The 24,570-nt window shown below is 44.2% G+C and overlaps 1 protein-coding gene across 10 annotated transcripts in view; it reads right to left on the reverse strand.

Annotated features, from left to right (window-relative positions):
* PCBP3 (poly(rC) binding protein 3) overlaps positions 1 to 24,570 on the reverse strand; it is a 268,572-nt gene that overhangs the window by 194,112 nt on the left and 49,890 nt on the right. For 6 of the 10 annotated variants that reach the window (XM_053220425.1, XM_053220420.1, XM_027041390.2 and 3 more), the window contains exon 2: positions 23,218 to 23,260. The exons of the other annotated variants lie outside the window; for them this stretch is intronic. The gene's annotated coding sequence lies outside the window, so the exon portion shown is untranslated. The remainder of the gene's footprint in view (positions 1 to 23,217; positions 23,261 to 24,570) is intronic. 10 annotated transcript variants of the gene reach the window in all.

Genomic DNA, 24,570 nt, shown 5'->3' on the forward strand with positions numbered 1-24,570 from the left:
AGGCCTGCAGCATCCAAGGATGATTTATTTATGCAAGAAAATCAACTGGATCTTGGTAAGAGCAGCAAGCTCAGGGCATTGTAACTTGGCCCACCCCCAGCCCCTCTCACCAGTCCAGCAGAGCAGCTGGCACAGCCCCAGAAGGGGCAGGACTGGGCAGGAGCTCCTCCAAAGCTGTGAATACTTTGCTTTCAAAAATGAAGAAAGATCCCAACTCAATAACCTCAACTTCCACCAAGAAACTAGAAAAACAAAAGAAAACTAAACCCAAAGTCAGCAGGGGAAGGAAATAAAGCCTAAAGCAAAAAACAAGTGAAATCCAGAATGGAAAAACAAACCACGAGTGGGTTCTTTGAAAAGATCAACAAAATCGACATGTCTTCATCTAGACTGACTGAGAAAAACAGAAGACTTAATTACTAAAATTAGGAATGAAAGAAGAAATGTTACTGCCCAACTTACAGAAATAAAAAGGATTATAAGGAAACACTATGAACAATTTTACATCAACAAATTCGATTAACAAGATGAAATGAACAGATGCCTGGAAATAAATACAAACTATAGAAACTAAGAAGAAATAGAAAATTTGAATATAGTCACAGATGCAGAGGATATACTATAGATGATATAAACATTTCCATGGAATAGAATTACAAATCCACAAATAAACCCTTACATATACAGTCAATGGTTTCTGACTGGGAGGGACAAGACCAACGGAGAAAGACTGTGTCTTAACAAATGGTGCCGGGACAACTGGACATCCACATGCAAAAGACCAACTTTGGACCCCTACTTCACACTATCTACAAAAATTAATTCAAAGTAGATCAGAGATTTAAATGCAAGAATTAAAACCATAAAGCTCTTAAAATAAATGTGAACCTTTGGTTAGACAATGGTTTCCTCCATGTCACACCAAAAATAGAAGTGACAAAATGAAAAATAAACAGGACTTCGTCAAAATTACAAAATTTTGTGCTTCAACAGACATTACCAAAAAAGTGAAAAGACAACCACAAAATGGGAGAAAGTTTCTGTAAATCGGATAAGGGAATAATATCCAGAATATATCAAGAATCCTTACAACTCAACAATACAAAGACAAATAATTCTATTAAACAATGGACAAAGGATTTGAATATACCTGCCCCCAGAGAATGTATATAAACAGCCCAATAAACACAAGAAAAAATTCTAACCATCACTAGTCATCAGGGAAATGCAGATCAGAATCATAGTGAGATGCCACTTCATGCCCACTGGCTATAATCAAAAAGACTGACAATAATAAGTGTTAGTGTGGATGTGCAAACACTGGAATCCTCGTAGATTGCTGGTGGGAATGTAAAATGGGAAGGCCATCTTGGAAAACAAGGTCAGTTTCTTAAAAAGGTAAACATGTTATTGCCACGTGACCCAGCAATTCAAACTCCTCCATACCCATTGGGAACTGAAAATACAAAACCTTGCACATGATTGTTCATAATTACATTATTCGTAATAACTAAAAAGTGGAAGCAACTCAAATGTTCATCAATGGATAAAGGGATGAACAAAATGCTGTGTATCCGTACAATGAAAATTCATCCATAAAAAGAAATAAAGTAGTAATATATGCTAAAACATAGATGAACCTCGAAAACATTATGCAAAGTGAAAGAAGCCAGACACAAAATGCCACATACTGTATGATTCCATGTACCTGAGATGTTCCCAGTGGGCAAATCGATAGAGACAAAAAGTAAATTAATGGTATTCAGGGACTGGGGAAAGGGGAATACGGGGAGAAATGCGAATGGGCACAGGGATTCTTTTTAGGTTGCAGAAAATGTTCTGACGTTAGATAGCAGTGATGGCTGCAAAGCTCTGCGAATACACCAAAAACATACCAAACCATTCAATTATACACTTTAATGGGGTGAATTTTATGGTATGCTAATTATATCTCAAATCAAAATCAAAACAGTAAATATAATAGGTATCCATGTAAAACCATGAAGAAGAAATAGTCAACATTTTGCTTTATTTGCTTCAGATCTCTATTCAAAATGCCTGTGGATACCACTAATGCATCAGACCAAACTGATAACCCCTCCTTCCCTATAGGTTGGTAAGGACATAATCTAAACCATATTTACTTAATTCAGGTGTTTATACCTTCACTGGCTATGTAAATATCCAAAAGCAGTACCATAATGCACCCCTACTTGCTAACTTGGTTTTTCACAGTCAACACTCACTGAGATTTATGCATCTTGATACATGTAGATCTAATTCATTTTAATGCTGAATACTTTTTGACTACAGGAATAAAACAGACGCCTGGGTCCCCTTACTGAGACCAGTTAGGTAGTTTCCACTGTTTTACTAGTACAAACCCAGTAGGACCGTATCCTCGGCACCTGTGAGCATCTTCTAGCACAAATACCTGAAAATGGCATTGGTGGGTCATATTAGGTGCACATTTTCAACTTACTTATGTAACCAGTTCATGTCCAAGCAGTTATACCAGCCAGTACTCCCAAGAGCAAGGTGAAACCAAGTTCCCAGTTTCCCCGTACCTTACCAGTATTTAATTGACCTCATGCTTGCCAACTTGAGGACTATGAAATGGTCTCTCACTGTTGAACTTCATATTTCATGAGTTAATAGAAAAACCAGTTTTCACACAGGTTTATAAAAACGTTTCTGGTTTCCTCATTTTGAATTGCCTTCTTACAGCCTTTGTCCCTTGTATGCTTATTCTTTCTAGATCTCTGATATTAATCCTTTTCATGTTATATGACTTTCAAGTGTTTCCTTCTGTCTTTTAGTACCATAAAAATCTACCATACAGATGATTTTTTTTATATAATGTAGTCAAATAAACCAGCCCTTTTCCTTATCGTTAGTGCTTTTTGTGCCCGGTTTAAGAAATTCATCTGCACCCAGATGTCACAGAAAGACTTCTGTCTTTTCATCTATAAGTGTTAGTTTTGCTTTTCACACTCAGGATTTTATTCCATCTAGAATTCAGTCTCATACAGGAAGCGTTTGCTGGGGACCTAATTTTATCTTTACCACAGGGTAGAAGATTATCCCAGCAATATTGACTAAAAGGTCCATCCTTTCCCCCACTGACTTATAATACAACCTCTAGTATCACGAATTCCTGTGTATGAGTATGGGTGTGGGATGGGGGGGTGGGGATGCACAAGGTATGTGGGATGTATGGGGTGTGTGGGATGTGGGGATTTGAGTGTGGGTGTGGGGAGACAGGGGGATGTGGTTGTGGGATGTATGTGTGGGCGTGAGGGGTATGGGGAGTGGGGGTGTAGGTGTGGGAGATGTGGGGTGTGTAGGGTAGGTTGGGGTGTTAGGGCATATGAGAGGGTATGGGTATGGGATGTGGGAGGCTATGAGTCTGGAGGTGTATGGGGGGGTATAGACAGGTGGTAGCTGGGTGTGAGGAGGTGTGATGTGGGGAGTGGGATGTGGGGGTGTGTGAAAGGGTAGGGATATAGGGTATGGGGGTGTGAGTACGGGGGAGTAAGTGGTGTGAGAGTGGGAGATGTGGGGTGTGTGGTGTAGGTGGAGGGTGTTAGAGCATGTGAGAGGGTATGGGAATAGGGTGTGGGGGGCTAGGAGGGGGCTGTGGTCGTGAGGATAGAAGGTGGGCTGGTGTGGGTGGGTAGGGGGTATGATGTGGGAGGAAAGAGAGGGTGAGTATAGGATGTGGCAGGGTGTGAGGGTGTGGAGGTGTGGCAGTGTGGGGAGGGCGTATGGGTGTGAGTATGCTTCCTAGGTCTACTGCATGGACCTATCTGTCCGAGAACACAAATCCTGAATATTACACCTTTATAATAAGCTTTGGCATCTGAAAGGGCAAGCCTCCTGGTATTGTTTTTTCAAAATTACTTATCTTTTTGGTTCTTTATTCTTCTATCTGTATTTTAAGATCAACTTTTCAAAACCCATGAGAACCCCTGTCAGAACTTGTTTGGCACTCCGTTAACAAATGCCATCTTTAAATGCTGGTCACTCCCATCGTTAACAAGATGTAGCTAACATAGGTGATTCCTGCCTTCTCTTTTTATTTTTTGATCAATCTTACCGAAAGTTTAAAAATCTTGTTTGCCTTTACAAAGAGGCAGTGTTTTATTTTACTACTTCTATTTTTCTTTGTTTCCCATTTCACAAGTTTCTATTCTTATCACTTCCTTCCTTTTATTTTCTTTTGCTCTCTTGACTTTTTTAAAAAGTTTATTTATTTATTTTGAGAAAGAAAGAGTGCGCATGTGAGTGGGGGTGGGCAGAGAGAGAGAGAGAGAGAAAGAGAGAGACAGAGAGAATCCCAAGCAGGCTCCATGCCGTCAGCACAGGCCCGACTCCGGGCTTGATCCCACGACCCTGGGATCATGACCTGAGCTGAAATTAAGAGTAGGATCAGCACACACCAGACTCCGGGCTCGATCCCACGACCCTGGGATCATAACCTGAGCTGAACTTAAGAGTAGGATGCTTAACCGACTGAGTCACCCAGGTGTCCCTTGCTGTCTCAACTTCTTAACTTGGGCACTTATTTGAACACTTTTGAACTTTTGTTCTTTCCAAATACATAACTCTAAGGATATAATTTTCCCTCCAAGCACTGTCACATTCTACAGACCTTAATTTACATTGTTACCACCAGTCAATTCTGGAGATTTCCATTGTGACTTCCTCTTTAATTTGAAATTTTTGTGTGTATGTTTTAAATGTCAGATACATAAACTTTCCTTTTTGTGCTTCTATTATTGATTTCTGACTTAATTTCATTGGGTCAGAGAAGACGGTCTGAAAGAACTTGAGATTTACTTTGTGACCAAAAAATGTCTCATGTGCCTCAAGAGAGTATGTATTCTAGGGGGTGCCTGGGTGGCTCAGTAGGTTAAGCGGCCAACTTGGGCTCAGATTACGATCTCACAGTTCATGGGTTTGAGCCCCGCATCGGGCTCTGTGCTGACAGCTCAGAGCCTGGAGCCTGCTTCTGATTCTGGGTCTCCCTCTCTCTCTGCCCCTTCCCCACTCCTGCTCTCTCTCTCTCAAAAATAAACAAACATTAAAAAAAGGGGGAGAGAGAGAGAGAACGTATTCTCTAATTGTTTGTTGTTTTATTATATGACCAAGAACTAGAGCTTGTTCAAATTTTGTACACTGTTGTTTGTTTGTAGCTGACTCATCAATTCCTGAGAAAGGAATATTAAAATAGCCCATACGGTTGCAGAATTATCAATTTCTCCTTGTAAATCGGCCAATTTTTCTATATATTCTGAGGTTTAGTTATTGCATATGTATAAATTCTTTATGATTGTTTTCTTTTATCATCATACAGAAGCAACATTTTACATCACAAAGCCTTTGTCGCCACACACACTCATCTGATATTGATGGAGCCGCACCAGTTTTGCTGGTGTTAATTGCCTAATCTATTTACTTCACATAAACCATCAAACTCTCTCCCAGATAATGTTCTCGGAAGCATTTGGGTGGGTTTTGTATTGTACTCTTTAGATCCAATCTTCAGACCCGATGTCCTCATCAACTTGCTGGGTGCCCCGAATCATAGGACTTCCCGGAGCACTGAATGTGGGGTTTGAGGTAAAAAGTGGAAATCATGGAGGCTCCAAGGCTTCTGGCTTAGACAACCAGAACATGGAGCCACGGTGGAAAGCTCAAGAGCTCGGTCTGTGGACACGTAAGTCTGAAATGCTTATTCGCCTTGCAAGCGGAGATGTCAAATAGACAACAAGACACCTGAGTCCGGAGTTGATGGTACAGGCCCAGGGAGGGAGCCATCAGAACAGAGAAAGGGTGAGACACCCCCCCCCACCCCAGAGGAGGGGCGTGGAGGTGCAAGAAGCCACGCTGAAGTGAGCAGAGACACAACAGGGAAGGTAGGACGTCCGGACGGGTGGAGACAGCCAGCCCTTTAGGGGCAAGAAAGCAAAAGGGCAGAAACATACACCCGTTACATTCCCTCCCCCCTACCCCGAGACAAAGTACGAACACGACTAGTGTGAGCAAGCGGTTCCGCACGCGTCCCACTCGCGGCTGCCCTGGCGACAGGCCCCTTCCAAGCCAAGCTAACAAGGAGGACACGGCGCGCAAGCAAAAAAAGAACCAGAAACCAGGGGCAGGGCCACGAGGGTCTCGTGGGCTCCCCCTTCAGGAAGGTTTCGGGAAGAGACCCTAGAAGCCGATAAAGAGCCAGATCAGGAGGAGAGCAACGTGCACGTGACTAAATGGGTACAGGTGCCTTTGTGCACGCAGGAGGACGGCCAGGCTGAGCCCCTAGATGTTTTTCTGCTGACAGGTCAAGATGGCATCACATGGCCGCACGTCTCTACTGTCATTCTCACGGGCGGCGGGTCTCTAAGAGCCCGGAAGCTGAGATCACACAGACCCTCAGCAGAGGACCCTCTTGATACATCCAGACTGGCGGCATGCCGAGGGGGGTCCCGCCTGCACCGTGCTCCCGGCCCCCGCCACTCGGGCTGGGCCCTCCACGGAAGGCATGGCACGGAGGCAGCAGGGGGCGGCACAGCCTCCGGGAGCCCGCGCTGTGTCAGGAAGAGCAGACGCGGCCCCAGAGCCGCAAAGCCAGGGAGCGGCCGGGAGCGGTGTCTGTCTGCCAAGGTGAGCTACAGCTCGGGAAGACACCGGCTCCTCCCAGATGAGGCAAGGAGAGCGCGCGAGCAGACAGGGCGCGGGGCAGGCCTGGAGGCGCCGTCTGCGGAGCGGCGGCCCGGCAGGAACAAGGTCGGGGGCTCGGCCGGGCGGCTGGAACAGAAGCTGAACAAAGCCAAGGGAGAAGCGATAAGCCGAACTAGGAGGCGGGGTGCGGGCCGGCGCCAGAAAACCCGGACCACGCGGCTGACGGGCTCCCTCGCTCGCGTGTTATCGGAAAGATAAGGGAATGAATGCCAAGGAACGCTTCAGAGCCGGGGTGGCATATGGAGATCTGGAATTGTATTACTTCTGGAGGAAGTTCCTAAAGTCTAGACAATACGTTTATCTCCAAACTGCGACGTGCTGCCAGGAGGGGACACGTGGCTGAGAGGGCGGCAGCGTGGCACTGCCAAGCTGGCAATGCACAGAAGCAGCGCCAGCTAAAAATGTATCCTTGTAATCAGCGTACAAATGTAGATCTTGAGAACAGTTACAAACTAAGCCGATGTTTATACTGTCAGCGGAAAACTTGGACACCGATCGTTTGGAAAAGAAAAAGTTTCCTTGAAACGATCGGGAGAGTCAGTCTTCCAAACTGACTCACCAAATGAAAACACGGCAAAAGTGCAAATTTAGGTTTTCAGGGAATTGCAAATTAAAATGGGATACAATGACACATCTATTAGAATTGTTAAAATTTAACAAACTGACAATACTAAATGCTGACAAGGGTGTGCAACAGCAGGAACTAGCTCTCGTTCACTTCTAGAGAGAATGAAAAATAGCGAGGCTGCTCTGGGAGACAGTCTGGCAGCTCCTTACAAAACCATACACGGTCTTACACGTGATCCAGCAATGGTGCTTCTTGGCAGTTGCCCAAATGAACTGAAAACTTCTGACCAAACAAAAACCTGCACACGAACGCTTACAGCAGCTTGATTCACAATTGCCAAAAACTGGGAGCAACCAAGACATCCTTCAACGGGTGAATGGATAAAGAAACCATGGTACATTCATACAATGGAATATTATTCAGCAGTAAAAAGAAATGCCCTATCAAGCCACATACACACACACACACACACACACACACACACACACACGACAAATCCTAAATACAAATTGCTAAGTGACAGAAGCCAGTCTGAAAAAGCTACATACTATATGACTCTAACTATATGCCATTCTGGAAAAGGCAAAACTGTAGGGATATAAAACAGATCAGTGGTTATCTGGGGCTTGGGCAAGGGGCTGAATAGGCAGAGCCCAGGGGATTTTCAGGGCAGTGAAACCATTCTGTATTACAGTGTAGCGGGGACTGTAAGTAAGCATTTGTCAAAAACCATAAAACTTTACAGCACAAAAAGTTAACCTTAATGTATGCAATTTGAAAAAAAAAAAAAAAAGTCATTCAGGATGCCAGGGGAATCCCAGGAAGGCATATGGAAGGCAGTGGAGGAAGCTAACTGCATCACAAATGTAGGGAACAGGCTCCCCGAAGGGGGTGGGGTAAGGTGCCGACCTAAGTCATTCTGCAGGTGAGTGGAGTCTGCAAGACTGAAGGCAGAGGAACTGAACGAAATGATCGATAACACGGATTCCCAGGGGTGCGAGTTAATTCTGACACTGACCACCCGCACGCGGGGACTGAACAGTGAAGGGAGCGGATGGCGGGAGGCGGGAGGAGGGGGTCTCACTCTTGGAGGAGGTTATGCGTAAGCAAGAGGAGGATGCTGGAATGACCCACCCGGTGATGGACTGGAGCTGGGAATGTCAGTGTGAACTCGTGTTTAGCTTGCCGCAGACACAGACGGTTACACATGGAGGTACTTACAGAAATGTGTACCTACACAGGGTAACATATACACACATATTTCTGCTCTGCCAGCAAGAGCGCCCCAGATGATGGTTTCTTATACCATATTCTCCAACCAAAGGAACCAGGCTCCTGATTCTAGGGCCGGTGTTGGGATATATACAATAGGAGCCCAGAGTGTCTTCTAGTACCAGAAAGAAAAGAGGTACTTAAAACACAGAACAGAGCAAAACAAACACAAACACACACAAAGATGAGGCCCGCCCGAAAGACCCCAGAGCCAACTAAAAGGACTCCCATGGGCCTAAGCTGGAACAGTCTGATCGACAGAGCAAATACAGCAGCACAGGAATGTAAACTAGAGTATAGAATGAACATCCATGACCCATTCTGATATGAACAAATGACTGAAAATATAAGTAAATGGGAGAGAGCAAATGAATCTCCTGAGAAGACATTTCTAAATCGTTTCTGTAGCTACTCTGCGACCAGGGAGGGAGCGTATGTCCCCCCCGCCCCCACCGACTCAAGCATGCACTGTGCATAGTAACCTTCTCCTGAAGAAGAGTGTGGGAAAGGGAAGAGCAGGTGTAGACTGGACACATCAGCCACGTGAGCACCATCATATCAGTGATAAGTCAAGGTGATAGTATATACTCTTGACATAGGATGAAAATGCACTTCACCTCTGTGGTCTTCCTCCCAAAACCTACACCCCCAGTCTAATCACGAGTAAAATATCAGATAAATTTCAATAGAGGGACATTCTACAAAGTCCCTAAAGTAGTCCTCAAAACTATCAAGGTCATCAAAAACAAGGGAAGTCTAAGAAACTATCACAGCCACAGAGCCACAGAGCTTGAAGAGGTATGACAACCAAATGTTATGTGTTCTGGATGGGATTGCAGGAAAGAAAAAGGACATTAGAGAGAGACTAAAGAGGGGCGCCTGGTGGCTCAGTCGGTTAAGCATCTGACTCTTGATTTCGGCTCAGGTCATGATCTCACGGTTTGTGGGTTCAAGCCCCGCATCGGGCTCTACACTGAGAGTGCGGAGCCTGCTTGGGACTCTCTCTCTCCCTCTCTCTTTGCTTCTCTCTCTCTTTCTTTCTCTCCCTTGCAAAATAAATAAACTTTAAAAAAGAGAAAGAGAAAACGAAAGAAATCTAAAGTAGGAACTTCACTTAATAACATATCAACATTGGTCCATTAATTATGACAAATGTACTGTATAGTGTTAAACTGGGTGTGGGGTATACAGAGATTCTCTGTATTACTCTTTTTTTTTTCCCCAACGTTTATTTATTTTTGGGACAGAGAGAGACAGAGCATGAACGGGGGAGGGGCAGAGAGACAGGGAGACACAGAATCGGAAACAGGCTCCAGGCTCTGAGCCATCAGCCCAGAGCCTGACGCGGGGCTCGAACTCACGGACCGCCAGATCGTGACCTGGCTGAAGTCGGACGCTTAACTGACTGCGCCACCCAGGCGCCCCTGTATTACTCTTATATTAATCCTGCAAATCTAAAACTGTTCTAAAATAAGCAGCTTATTTTTGAAGAAAGCCAGCAATTAAAGGTGAAAAAAAGACCAAGGTCACCAAGTTGTCATTTGTCTGCCCCTGGTGGGAAAACAGCAAATTTCTCATAGCGTCGTCAAATTCAGAAACATTGTCATGTCACTTCGGACACTGACATTGCAGAGTCACAGAGAAGGTGCTTCTGCCAGAAGGTCCAAGCTCACAGGAGACACTCAAGATTTTATCATTTGGGCCACCACATAACCTGCGGTATATCTAAGGCGCTAAGTGTTTTCTCTCTGACTAAAGAGTGTGATCTGCTTAGCTGTAACGGAAGCTGAACAGTGCCAGCTTTGCTTTAACGGCATTTCTGATTCTTACGTTGAATATTCGGCGTAGGGAACTGAATATTCTAGAAGGCGGGCTATCATTTCTGGCCACGGTGAACTTCTCTTCTGCCTTGCTGGCCACTGCCTTAGCAGCAGCCTCCTGTGCTGACCACTGCCACCAGGCTAGACGTTGTGCACACACTGCCACTCTCCCTCACACCAACTTCCCAAGACAGGACTATTGTTTCCACCTTCCAGATGTGGACGCTGAGGTCCAGAAACTTCACAGCAAGCAAGCAGTAGAGGCAGTGTTTGAAGTACCCCCTGCCAGGTACCAAGGCGGGGACCGGCTTACCCTGCCAGGCCGGGTTCTGCCCCAGGCCCCTTGGCCTCTCTGCACACAGCCAGGTATACAACAAAGTGGCCTGCAGTGAGGCCTCGCCCGGCTGTGAGCAGAGCTCACTGGTCAAGCAGACATTTTTGTGAACAGTGCAAATGCTCCTGAGAGAGCAGAGGATTCTTCCTACGTGGAGAAAGATCAGGAGTCATTCTGAATCTATGCCCTTGAAACAGAGCCAGGGTCTAAAAGCTTTTACAGAACCACATGCATCACAATCATCAATATGCCATTAGATCCTGGACATTAATTCCCTAAAAGTATTTCTGAACCTTTGAAAGGATTAACCCTTTACCATATTAAAGCCCCCGCACTCACATGAGCTAGAACTGCTGGCTTTTCTTTTTCCACTCAAATGAGACACTGATTTTATTTTTCCATCTTCATTAAGGTAACTGAGATAAGACTGTTTTTGAAAGTGATCCTTTTCCCTTCATTTACCAAATATTAGGAAAATCCTCATTCAGCTTCCAACAGTTCCACAGTTCCCAAACCTGAAGCAGAAAAACAGTGTTGGTCCCTCCCTGGCTTCTTGATCAACACGGCCTTTAGTGTGCAGGGCTCCCAAAGTCTCCCAAGAGAATCAGATGGGGTTCTTAGAAGTCCCCTAACCTGACAGCAGGAGGGCATCCTCCCACAAGGCCGCCAGGCCCCTTGGGGGACACCTGGTGTGCTGCCACTTCCTCCCGGGCAGGAAGAGCAACGCTGTGGTCCTACTAAGTATGCTCCCTCCACACAGAGCCACCACGGCTGCCACTCAGTGGTGAAGCAGCGTCAGGCTCAGCAGTCGGAGAAGCCGGGGCTGAATCCTGACACGTTCACCAGGGGAACGACCTCGGGCAAGCCTCTTGACTCCTGTATCTCCGGGTCCCCCTCACCCACGGCAGCCAGCCTCCCAGGGCTGCGTGAGCAGCTACGCGTGCGTGTGCAGCACTGCGGCCTAGCAGACGCCGCAGGGGACCGCTCCTCTGGCACCCCACCTGTCTGCACGCACCAGTGACAGCCCCGCTCTCTGATCCCCTCTAGAAGCCCAACAGCAGGCAGGAAGCACAGGGTGAAGCAGGACTATCGCCGCCATCACTTAGATTCCATGCTCCTAATAACATGATCATCTTTGCCAAGTGCCCTCTGGAATCCATCTAATATGCCTCACAGGAGGATCACGTGCAGTGGCCCAGAGCCTCTCCAAATGGGGCCAGAAGAGCTCACTGGGAATGCAGATTCATAAGCCTCATACCTACTGGATCAGAATCTGGATTTTTAAAATCCCAGTGGTTCAGGTGCACATTGAAGTTTGAGAAGCACTGGCCTAGATCCCTAGAGATGAAAAAGTATTTCAATTTCGAGGTTTCGAGGAGGGAATATTTCAGAGCAGAAAGCACGCCTTCTTTCCCACTCTGGCTATTAATAACACGTATACACATTCAGTCAGCAGGAAGAGTAAACAGAGATTGGCTTCAGGGGCCTAGAAATAAAAGTTGTAAAAAAGGAAAAAAATAAGTGTGCTGACAAGTCTTATCACCACGAGATTTTCTGTCATCTTTTTGCCAAACCCCTCTAAGCGCTTTCTCCTCTGTTGGATCAAAGTTTGCAGAGATAAGTACTGCGTTTTTACAAACAAACATCCAATTTCTAGTTGTAAGCCCCACTGGGAACTAGAACGGCATCACACTGAAGAAGAAAGAAAACAGGAACTCACTGGTGTTTTCTGACAATTTCTGGAAGCCGGTGAGCTCACCCCTGAGTTCAGGGTCACCAGCGCTGCCGCCCTCCTCTGGGCCTCAGCTTCTTAATCTAAGCTGCTGAAATGAAAGGCGCGCCCATGCTACCTGGGGTTTGTGCTAACTGAACCAGCACTTGCTGATCAAGCCAAAACTCCCCTCATTCTAGAGCATTTACTGCAGGGGGCTGGAGAAAAGGGGGGGCAAGAGGAGGGGCCAGCATGGGGACAGAAAGGAAAAGCCCACCCCAGTGGCAACAGTGAGCTCTTCTCCCACACCATGTTAGACTCCGGCTACTACGAAACTTGACTGATAAGGCCCCCAGGCGGCGCCCAACAGAAGGATGAACCATCTCTTCTTAGAGGTGACGGGCCAGACCGCAGAAGCCCCCAGGTGCCTCTCGTGCAGTCAGGGTGCAGAAGCTCTGTTCCAGGAGAAAGAATGTGCTGAAATTCCTTACAACTGTCTCGAAGTAATGAGGTCGATTTGCTCACGAGATGTGCAGACCACTCAGGGAGGGGCTGTCCGGAGCGGCGGCAGAGGCTTTCAGGCAGGCGGACAAATGCACACGTGCAAAAGCCACAGTCAGTCCCAACACCGAACATTCTCTGTGCCTCTCCCGCTCCTCAGTGGACCAAATCAGTGAGGCTAAGACCAAGCCCACATTTTCTGCCTGCCGGGCCAATGCAGGGTCAGGAAGCCACAGCCCGATGCCCTTTCTGTACCGCCTATGAGCTAAGACTGGTTTGGGGATTTTATAAGGTTGAGGGGGAAAAAAAAGAACATACGGCAGAGGCCACGTGTAGCCCACACACCTACAATATTTGCCATATGGACCTTTCCAGAAAACACGTCCAGACTGCTGGCTTGTGGCAACCATAGGCTCCAGGTGTCCCCGGTGCAGGTCCACCCTTGGAGGCATTTTTTCTGCCAAACACACAGCCAAGAAAGCCCCGAGATGCCTTGAAAGCGTGAAACCTGGTGGAAACATGTGCTCAGTCATCCTAAGAATCTAATAAAAACACAGCCACTAACTGCCAAGCTCCCTAAGGAACACCGAGAAATCTTTTCTCCGTGTGCACGGGGGTGGGTGGAGGGGACCGTCCAGCCGAGCATGCTCTGGATGGACAACACAAGTGTCGGGGGCACCTTGGCTGGCGAGGGGCCCTGCCTGCTACGGCCCATTGTGCCCCCAGTCTGACTCCCACTGTGCCTGGTCTCCCTGTGCCGCTAACGGAAAGCACCAGGATGCCCACGGCCCTGGCCCAGGTGAGCCTCCAGACGAAGACAATCCCGGGACTAAGTGCCAGCGGCAGCATCCTTGCTCGTTCCTGTGGTCAACCACGGCACCGGGCTGGCCACGGAAAGGACGGCAGGAAGCAAAGTCCAGAACCACGCCTCGCGGACAGCAGCGCCCGGTACAACACGAGTGCGGGCGGAGGCCTCCCCGCCCGGCCAGAGCGCCCCTCCGCACCCGAGCCACGCGGCCCCACTGACAGACGAGGTCAGCTCACCAACCGGCAAGAGGCCGCTTCCCGACGACCGCTTCTGCGCGGGCTACTCCGGGGCGCTTCCAGGCGCCCAGGAACCGAAGGCAAGTGGTATTTGGTCATCTCCAGCATCCACTGTCATAACGTATTCGGCAGATGGAGCGCTGTGTCGTATACCTGCACTGTATCACAGCCCTCTGTAGGTCATTTGGCTCACAAAATTGATTTAGGAGAGATTATTCAATTCCATTTTACATTTTCATGTTTGGGAATTCTGCCAGCAGCAACTCCTGTTCTTCCAGAGGTCAGGAAGCTATGGACAAGGCAATCTTCTGCTGTTGTAAATGGAGCTCCATATTCCCGTTATGAATTTCCTGTCAATCTTCAAATTACTTCAAATACGATTGCCCTTCATTCAGACAGTGTTTTATGTCTCCATGCCTGCCTCCTTCCCCTATCTGATTACGGCCTCGTCTGCAGACAGCTCTCCCTCAGAGCCCCTCCGGGCGCCTCTGCCGGAAGTGTGGGCGGGCGAGGACAGGAGGGCCCCCGCAGCCCGGGTCGGGAGCAGGCTGGCCAACCACCACGGTCATGAGCGAGGGCATCCACCATCTCGTGCCCTCCTCCCTTTCTGCGGGGAAACAGGACCACTCTCGCTCCGATGGGGGCTCCGCCTGCCCTTCTGCCAGCCACCGGCCACTCCATGTCGCCCAGGCCTGCCGCCAGTGTCTTCTCGGGCATTCCCTGCATCTGACACATGTCACCCTATCCGCCCAGGACTCCTTTGGTTCTCTGCCACAAGACCAGCTGTTCTTCTCAGGTACTCTGATGGAAGCAGGGTCTTCTCCTTGACCTCTTGACATCAGCCTCAGTCCAGGTCCCCGTCCCTCTGTGCCCCCTGCAGAAACCCCATCCACCCATCTAAATGCACACCAGTTCCAAACCCCGACCTTCACGCGATGTCCTGTTCCTATCTCCAATGTGACATGTCCAAGCAAGAACCTCCAGCCTCCCACCCTCCCAACCTGAGACCCCTGACGGCTTCCCCATCCCTGGTCGCCAGATGGCACCCTTCCAGGCTATCCTCCTCATGTCACATGTCTATGCTTGTGAGCAAGGCCTGTGAGCTCTACCATCAACCATATCCAGCATCCAACCACTTCACACCCCACCGCCCCGATGCACACCACCATCACCCTTCCAAGATCAATGGACTGACCTCCCAGTGGGCTCCCTCTTCTGCCCTTGCCCCCTGAAAGAGCAGGCAGAGTCATCCTGTCAGAGCCTAAGTCCATTCATGTCACCGCTCGGCCCAAAACCCTACAACGGCTCCCTATTTCCCACAGAGTAGAAGCCAAATTCTCCCACTAGCCTACAAGGCCCACCAAGACCCGCTCACCCTCCCTGCCCTCCCCCCCTGCACTGCCCTCGGCTCTTGGCCATCATCCATCGTCTCCTCGCCCTCCGCTCTGCTCCACCACCCAGCCGCTCTATCTGTCCTTGGTATCTGCTGTCATGTCCCTGCCTCTCAGATATTCTTCCCCAAATATCCACTCATCTAACTTCCTCACCTGCCTCAAGTCTACCCCTAGACATTGCTGCTTCAGGGAGGGCAGCCCAGCCCTTCTCGGCCAGCATTCCCCAACTCCCCTCCCCTGCCCTACCCTCTATCACAACCTGCTCCCTTATTACAGCTCCCGTTCACCATGTCTGTCTCCCCCTGACAAGATGTAAGGCTCCTCGGGGCAGGTGTCTACCTGTTCTGTTCACTGGCAGTGCCTGAGCACCTAGAACAGGGCCTGGCACTTGGAAGGTGTCCATAAATTTGAATTTAAAACTTGCTGGTCTCAAAACGTGAGTTTCCTGGACACCAAAATAAAAGGGGGAGTAAAATGAGTTTCAGTTTTGACTATGGCTTTGACGTGTGAGGAACAGCAAGAATGCCGATGTGGTTAAACAAAGTCAGCTGGGCAAATGGCAGGGAGTGAGCCCCAGCGCCCGCAGAGACCAGATCACGTGAGGCTCGGAAGCACTTCCCCTTGTACTAGGAGGGGCACAGGGAGACTCTGGATAGTTTGGAACAGAGGGATGGCATGATTTGACCTATATTTGTTAATTAAACTTCTGATTTTGAGCTAAACGTAGATTCACATGTAGTTGTGGTTGTACAAATAACACAGAGGAAACCCAGGGACCCGTACCCTAGTTCCCCCAATGGTGACATCTTACAAAATTATCGAACATTATCACAACGAAGATACCGAGATTGATTCAGTCAAGATGTGGAACACGACACTTCCATCCCCACAAGGATCCCTCACATTTCTCGTTTACAGCCACAACCTCCCACCCCATCTCTTCCCGAACCCCTGGCTACCACCAATCTGTTCTCCATTTCTATAATCCTCTCATTTCAAGAATATTATATAAATGGAATCATACAGTATGCAGCCTTTCAGGACTGGCTTTTTTCACTCCCCCTCATTCTCTGGAGATTCCTCCAGGTCATTCCGTGCACACAGTTCAGTCCTTTTCATCACTGAGGAGCACTCCATGGAAGGGACGTGCCACAGTTTGTTTGACTGTTCACCCGCCGAAGAACATATGGGTCGTTTCCAGATTTTCACTATTTTAAATAAGCCTACTGTGAACGTTTGAGAATAGCTTTTGTGTGAACATAGTTTCCACTGCTCTGGGATAAACGCCCAGGAGTTCTTATTGCTGGATTGTACGGTAGTTACAAGTTTAATTTTATAGAAACTGGCAAACTGTCTTCCAGAGTGCCTGTACCATTTTACATTCCCACCAGCCATGTTGTGAGAGATCCAGTTCCTCCATATCCTCACCACGATTTGCTATCATCACTATTTTTGTTTTATCGTAGCCATTCTGATGTGTGCGTAGTAGTATCTCATTGTGGTTTTAATTTGTACTTCCTGAACGGCTAATGATGTTGAGTATCTTTCCACGTGCTTGTCCGCCACCTGTATGTCCTCTTTGGTGAAAGTTCTCTTCATGTCTTTTGTGCACTTTCAAGTTGAATCGTTTTCCTTTTTTTTTACTGTTGAATTTTGATAGTTTTTTATATATCCCATCACCAGTCTTTTCTCAGATATGTGATCTTTGCAAGTATTTCTCCCAGTCTGTAGCTTGTCTTTTCATCCTCTTTTTTCTTTTGTAGGAAAAGTTTTTAATTTTGATGAAGTCCAACTTCTTACTTCTCTTATAGATGATGTTTGGAGTCTAGGCACTCTTTGCCTAACCTTTGCCCAAAAATGCAAACATGGTCCTATTTTTCCTGTTTTATAGTTTTACATTTTATATCTGAGTTTGTGATACATTTTAAGTTCATTTTTGTACAAGATGTAAGACTTAGTGATTGTTTCATTTTTTACCTATGAATGTTTGATCCCTCCAACACCATTTGTTGGAAAACCTATCCTTTCTCCATTGAATTGCTTTTGAAATTCTCAAAATCGTTTCAGAAAATAATTTCTCAAAAATCATTTGGGCATATTGGTGTGATTCTCTACACTATCTTCTACACTGGGTTCTCTGTACTGTTCCATTGATCGCAGTGTCTATCTTTCTGACAATACCACATAGTTTTGATTACTGTGGCTATAAAATCTGGAAATTATGCAGACTGATCTCTCTCCCTTTACTCTTCCTTTTCAAAACCGTTTTAGCTATTCTAGTTCCTTTATTTTCCATATGTATTTTATAATCAGCTTGTATATATCTACAAAAAAAATTGCTGTGATTTTAACAGAAATTACATTAAACCTGTACAACAGTTTGGGGAGAATTGACATCTTAACTATGTTGCATTTTCTAATCCATGAACACGCTATGTCTCTCCATTTATTTAGATCTAATTTGATTTCTTTCATCAGGGTTTTGTAGTTTACAGTATAAAAGTTCTATAAATGTTTTGTTAGATTCATACCTGTGTGTTTATTTTTCAGGAATTGTATTTTTAACTTTGGTGTCCACGTGTTCATTAATAATAACACACAAAAATAAAGCTGATTTTTGTGTGTTTATCTTGTATGATGCAACACTGCTAAACTCACTAATTCTAGTTTGTTTTATTTTTGTTTTGTAAATTCCTTGGGATTTTCTATGTAATCATGCCATCTGCAGATAGGGACAATTTTATTTTTTCTTTTCTGATCTGTAAGCCTTTTATTTCTTGTCTTGTCTTACTGCATAGTCTAGAACTCCTAGCACTATGTAGAATAAGAACAGGTAACCTTGTCTTGTTAGTAATCTTAGGGGGAAATCATTTAATCTTTCGTTTTAAGTATGATGTTAGCTGTAGATTTTTGTAGATGCTGTTTATCAAGTTAATTAACTCTCTATTCTTAGTTTTCTGAGTCTTTAATCAGATGTTGGATTTTGTCAAATGCTTCATTAAATTGAGTGATATGATCATTTACTTTTCCTTCTTTAGCCTGTTAATTACAGTATATTACACTAACCGATTTTCAAATATTGAGCCAGGCTTTCATCTCTAAAATTATACAATTCTTTGTATGTATTGCTGAATTCTGTTTGCTAATATTTTGCTAAGGATTTTTGCATCTATATTCATAACAGACAGTCTATTTTTTTAATGTCTTTTTTCTGATTTTAATATCCAGGCCATAATAACTTTATAAAATGAATTGGTAAGTTGTTCTCTTCTATCTTCTGAAAAATACAATAATCATGTCATCAGCGTCCCAGAAGAGGAAATGGGCAGAGCTGAAAAAGTACTTAAAGAAATAATGGCTTAAAAGTTTTGTGCTGTTTGTCTGGAGTAGAGCAGTTACTGTCTAAATGTTTTCTCTTTTGCTGTGTTGTCTCTTTCCTGGCCCTTTGGCTGGAGAAAGCAGACTTCTGTTGCATTTTTTTTTGTTTCTTTGTCGGTTTGTTTCCGTTTTCTACACTTGTGGTATTTATGGGTTACCAGCTTCTCAAGTTTGAGGCTAGGGTGTTTAAAAGAACACTCAGAGAAATCACTGTCATGTCATTCCTTGTGTTCTGAGGCCCCTAGCTGGTCTTCCTTCTCATCCTTTGTCAGACTCTGCATTTGTTTTATACATAACGTCCAAGGTCTTTAGTTTCACTTAGTGGGAAAAACAGGGGAAGCACATCAACTCCATCCTCCCAGAAAGGGAAGTCGATCTACACTTTGAGAAAGATCATTCTGGCCACTGTGGGGATAATCACCTGTAACTAGACAAAAACTGAAGCAAAGAGACCCGTTAAAGACAAATGAAATTATCCAGGTGAAAGATCAAGGTGGCTAGGGGCCAGGCTGATAGCAGTACAGGTGGTAAGAAGTAGTTAAATCCTGAATATATTGCCAAGAGAGTGCAGACAAAATTTGCAGACGTCGGGCATGAGAGAAACCAAGGAGTCAAAGATGATTCCCAGGGCTTTAGCCTGATGAGTGGGAAAATGGAGTTGCCACCAATGGATATAGAGAAGGCTGAGGAAGGAGCCAGGTAGGGAGAAAGAATGATGATTGAGTTGTTTTTCAAGTGTGAAGTTAGAAATGCCCATGATACAGATAAACAGCAGTGTTAGGTATGGAGATGAATATGAGCCTGGAGTTTAGGGACTGGGGTTCAGGCTGGAAAGATGTATTTAAAGTCATCAGGGTATAGGTGGTATTTAAAGCCATGAAACCAGGTGAGATCAGTGAGGGAATGAGGTAGAAAGAGAACAGTAACCTCTGGGCTCTCCAATGAGGACTGGGATTTGGAAAGGAGCCAGCAAAAACATATTGAGAAGAAGCAATCAAGAGCTAGGAGAAAAGTTAGAAGTGTGTCCTAGAAGCCAAGTAAAGAAAAGTGTTTTTCTTTCTGTCTTTTTTTAATGTTTATTTATTTTTGAGAGAGAGAGAGAGAGAGAGAGAGAGAGGGAGCGAGAGAGCCAGAACACAAGTGGGGGAGGGGCAGAGAGAGAGGGAGACACAGAATCCGAAACAGGTTCCAGGCTCTGAGCAGGCAGCGAGCACAGAGCCCGATACGGGGCTGGAACCCACAAACTGTGAGATCATGACCTGAGCCAAGGTCGGACATTTAACCGACTGAGCCACCCAGATGCCCCGTAAAGAAAAGTGTTTTAAGGAGAAAGGAGCAAAAACCTGGACTCAGATGCTGCTAAAAAGTCAAGCAAGAGGAAGACTGAAACTTGACTACTGGATTTGACAAAGTCAAAGAGGTCTTTGGTGATTTTGATGACGCTGTTTTTGTGAAATAATGGGGAAAAAACCCAGATGCAGTGGGTTCAAGAACGAATGGGAAGGAATTGCTGACAATAAATGTAGGCCTGAGACTTAGGTGAGTCACTAACTTCACCTATAATTGAGGATAATGGTGCCTTTTCTTCCTTAAATGAATCTCTAGTCTGGGTTAGATACAGCAAAGTAAGGAGATCTAGGGAACAGAACTTGTAGGAACACTGGATTTTCATAAGAGATCATAGACAAGTACATAGAATACTATAATGGAATAGTAAATTCTATATTGGATGGGAAATCAGGACAGAATTCTCCAAGGAAGTTATGCTATGTCTTAAAGAGGGCTATCATGAGAATCAGCAAAGCTCTTTGCATAAAAGCTTTTTGAAAATAAGGTCCTGCAGAAGTATGTGTAATTAAGATAGAAGAATTAATGAAACTTGATCGGTTCTGATGGTGTCACTTGCAGAGAAAGACCTAAGAGAAATGGACAACCACTGAGTTCAGTGAACATACAGTGTCCTTTTAGCCAAAAGAATACTAGTGGGCAGTGCTATATTCTTCATCCTTAACATTTATAAAAAATCTTACATGCAGTTAAGTGCATGTCAAGCTATGAAATAAAAACAAAAGTCTATCCCTCCACAAAAAAAATAATAAATTAAACACACACACACACACACACACACACACACACCAACATCTCCCTCCCACTCTGCCAGCATCAGTTGTTTTTGGGCTTCAACATTCAGAGTATTGCAAACTATCATCTTAACATTACAATCAAAACCCAAAATGACATACTTTCTTTAAAAATTAAAGGAAGTGACATCATCAGGGAAATACAAACCAAAACCACCATGAGATACCACCACACACCTGTGAGAATGGCTAACATTAACAACTCAGGCAACAACAGATGTTGGCGAGGATGCAGAGAAAGAGGAACTCTTTTGCACGGTTGGTGGGAATGCAAACTGGTGCAGCCACTCTGGAAAACAGTATGGAGGTGCCTCAAAAAATTAAAAATAGAACCACCCTACAACCCAGCAATTACACTACTAGGTATTTATCCAAGGGATACAGGTGTGCTGTTTTGAAGGGACACATGCACCCCAATGATTATAACAGCACTACCAACAATAGCCAAAGTATGCAAAGAGCCCAAATGTCCATCAATGGATTAAAGGATATAGAGGATGTGGTATATACATACAATGGAGTATTACTCAGCAATCAAAAAGAATGAAATCTTGCGATTTGCAGCTACATGGATGGAACTGGAGGGTATTATGCTAAACGAAATTAGTCAGTCAGAAAGACAAATATCATATGACCTCACTCATATGAGGACTTTAAGATACAAAACAGATGAAACATAACAGAAGTAAAAATAATATAAAAACAGGGAGGGGGACAAAACATAAGAGACTCTTAAATATGGAGAACAAACAGAGGGTTGCTAAACGGTTTGTGGGAGGGGGTATGGGCTAAGTGGGTAGGGGGCATTAAGGAACCTACTCCTGAAATCATTGTTGCACTAGATGCTAACTAACTTGGATATAAATTAAAAAAATAAAACAAAACAAAAAAAACAGCCGCATCTTAAACTCGCCAATTTGTGTACATTAAATATGTATAGCTTTTTGTATGTCAATCATTCATCAATAAAGTGGCTTAAAAAAATAAAATTAAAACTAAAATTCAATTAAAAAAGAAAAAGAAAAAGAAGTGAAATAAACCAGTCACAAAAGGAAAAATCCTATACAAGTCCATTTGTATGAAGTGCCTGGAGCAGTCACACTCAGAGAGAAAGCAGGATGGTGGTTTCTACACATTGGCAGCAGGGGGAAATGGCCAGTTATTATTTAATGGGAACAGACGTTCAGTTTTCCAAGACGAAAAGAGCTCTAGAGATGGATGGTGGTCATGGTTGCACAACCGTACACGTATGCTTGACGCCACTGAGCTATACACTTAAAAATAGTTAAAATGGTGAACCTTATGTCATAGGTATTTTACAATTCTAAAAAATAAGAAAAACTTTTTATAAAAAGGAAAGAGAATTTTGCTTATGCCCATGATGAAGTAACCAGGATAGGGCTTATCCTCTTGCTGTAAACAACCAGAGAACTGGAAAAAAAAAAAAAAAAACTACATATGAAACAACTGATTTCAGACAACAGGCTGCATAAGAGTGTCAAAGCCATGTAATTTCCTTGACTGTCGTAATAAAAGTACCTTCCACTGGGACACCTGGGTGGCTCAGTCAGTTAAGCATCCAGCTCTTGATTTTGGCTCAGGTCATGATCTCACAGTTTGTGGGATCAAGCCCCAAGTCAGGCTCTGTGCTGACAGTGTGGAGCCTGCTTAGGATTCTTTCTCTGTCTTTCTGCCCCTCCTCTGCTCTCCCTCCCACTCTCTGTCTCAAAATAAATAAATACACATAAAAAAAAAAAAGGACTTTTGAGACTGCATGGCAGGGGGGGAACTCAAGCAGAACATCACAGCATACTGAGCCGGGGAAACACATCAGAGCTCAGGGAGGCTGAGGCAGTTGGAGATTGTGAAGAGGAGATATGCAGAAAGGCTCTGAAGAGAAGAGCCACTCATAAAAAGAGCTCCACAAATCTGCACGGAGGTCCCCTCCATCTGTTAACAAATTCTAAGCAACACAAGAAAGTCAATGACATGAGGGGGAAAAACTGACCAGAGAATTATAAAATAAACATTTTTAATTGCTTAATAAAGCATTGAGAGACATTTACAGTTTTGACCAGCCTCAGTTGAAAGCCCCAGCTGAACTACCAGAGCAACAAATAGAAACAGCAGTAGGGCTGCACCTCAATAATGGAGCTAAATTAGCCTAGAGTAAAACATACTCTACGGTCAACCCAAAAAAACTTAAAATTAAACCTTAACAAATATCAAGGCAATCCACAAATAACCCATCTGTCTGAAAGAACAAAGTCTAACATTCTTATTTTCAAAAAAAGTCAAAATCCAGACACTTACTGTAATATTTATGATGTCTACCATCCAATTAATGTTACTGGACCTACAAAGAAACAAACAAGCAAATAAACAAAAATGGTGACCAAAAACAAGAGAAAGAACAGTCAAGAGAAACAGACTCTGAAAGGCAGAGATGACGAACTGTCCAAATAAGGATTTTAAGACAACTATTATGCATATGTACAAGTATTTCAAAGGCTACATGAACACAGCAGGAGATAAACAGAAGATTTAAAAAGAACCAGATAGAACTTATGGAGGTGAAATAAATACATATAGGTTGGAAATGAAAATTTCAATAAATGAGATTAACAGCTAATTAGGCAGAAGAAATGGTATTGGCAACACAGAGATAGAAAATACCCAAAGTGAAACACAGAGATAAAAAAGACTAGGAAGAAAGAGCCCCAGTTACCTGTGGCATATCAAGTAGTGTAACATAAACAGAAGTTCCAGAAGTGAAGAGGAAAGTACACACACAAATATATATATATATATATATATATATATATATGAAGAAATGTCACAAAATACCAGATAATATTCCAAATTTAATAAAACCAATACACCCACAGATTGAAAACACTTAATGAAATTTAAGAAAGAGAAACACAATGAAAATCATACTGAGATATCAAAGAGTAATCGAAGAGGAAGAAATAGAAGAATTAGCACAGATGTCTTATCATAAATTATATACCCAAAACACAATGGATGAAAAAATTTTAAGTGCTGAAAAAAAGACTGTTAACCTAAAATTTTACGTCCAAAAAATATTCTTCCAAATTAAGGAGAAATGAGGTCATTTTCAGATACACAAAAACTGAAAGAATTTGTCACCAGCAAACTTAAGCAACAAGAGATGTCAGAGGAATTTCTTCAGAAGGAATTAAAATGATACCAGGTAATTAACCACCAAAAAAAAAAAAAAACAAAACAATAGAAACAAAAATTAAAACAGATAGGAATTGTCAGTGTTGGAGATAAGGTGGAATATGAAAAATACAAATACTTTCTTTTCTAATAGAAAAAAGAGAGGAATAAACAGATAAAATTTTAATAGCAAGATAGGAGATTTAAACCCAATGATATAAAAATTGTCATATAATAATTACATTACAATCAATGTAAATGGCCAAAACATTCCAGTAAAAAGGCAAAGACAGCGTGAAAAACAATCCCTAACAATATGCTGTCTCTAATAAAACCCAGTTTAAATAAAGACACGAATACCTTAAAAGAAAAAGAATAGAAAAAGATATACTAGATACAAAACACTAACCAGAGACAAAGAAGGACATCTTATAGTGATAAAAATGTCAATCTATTAAGACACACTAATCCTACATGTGA

Source organism: Acinonyx jubatus, chromosome C2, assembly GCF_027475565.1.
Source record: "Acinonyx jubatus isolate Ajub_Pintada_27869175 chromosome C2, VMU_Ajub_asm_v1.0, whole genome shotgun sequence".
In the NCBI taxonomy this organism is placed as follows: Eukaryota; Metazoa; Chordata; class Mammalia; order Carnivora; family Felidae; genus Acinonyx; species Acinonyx jubatus.